Consider the following 1,127-nt stretch of genomic DNA (forward strand, 5'->3'; position numbering starts at 1 on the left):
TGATATGCGGCTGCTTCCCACTAGCTATCTCTTTTACATTTGGTAGTGTATATATGTCCATGCCACTCTCTTACTTTGTCACAGCTTACCCTTCCCCCTCCCCATATTCTAAAGTCCATTCTCTAGTAGGTCTCTGTCTTTTTTCCCGTCTTGCTCCTACGTTCTTCATGACTTTTTGCTTAGATTACATATATATGTGTTAGCATATGGTATTTGTTTTTTCTCTTTCTGACCTACTTCACTCTGTATGACAGACTCTAGGTCCATCCACCTCACTACAAATATCACAATGTCATTTCTTTTTATGGCTGAGTAATATTCCACTGTATATATGTGCCACATCTTCGTTATCGATTCATCCGATGATGGACACTTAGGTTGCTTCCATGTCCTGGCTATTGTAACTGGAGCTGCAATGAATATTTTGGTACATGACTCTTTTTGAATTATGGTTTTCTCAGGGTATATGCCCAGTAGTGGGATTGCTGGGTCATATGGTAGTTCTATTTGTAGTTTTTTAAGGAACCTCCATAATGTTCTCCATAGTGACTGTATCAATTTACATTCCCACCAGCAGTGCAAGAGTGTTCCCTTTTCTCCACACCCTCTCCAGAATTTATTGTTTCTAGATATTTTGATGATGGCCATTCTGACTGATGTGAGATGATATCTCATTGTAGTTTTGATTTGCATTTCTCTAATGATTAATGATGTTGAGCATTCTTTCATGTGTTTGCTGGCAATCTGTATATCTTCTTTGGAGAAATGTCTCTTTAGGTCTTCTGCCCATTTTTGGATTGGGTTGTTTGTTTTTTTGTTATTGAGCTGCATGAGCTGCTTGTAAAACTTGGAGATTAATCCTTTGTCAGTTGTTTCATTTGCAAATATATTCTCCCATTATGACGGCTGTCTTTTGGTCTTGTTTATGGTTTCCTTTGCTGTGCAAAAGCTTTTAAGTTTCATTAGGTCCCATTTGTTTATTTTTGTTTTTATTTCCACTTCTCTAGGAGGTGGGTCATAAAGGATCTTGCTGTGATTTATGTCACAGAGTGTTCTGCCTATGTTTTCCTCTAAAAGTTTGTTAGCGTCTGGCCTTACATTTAGGTCTTTAATCCATTTTGAGCTTA

Source organism: Grampus griseus (genome assembly GCF_964374135.1).
Source record: "Grampus griseus genome assembly, chromosome: 18".
Taxonomy (NCBI): domain Eukaryota; kingdom Metazoa; phylum Chordata; class Mammalia; order Artiodactyla; family Delphinidae; genus Grampus; species Grampus griseus.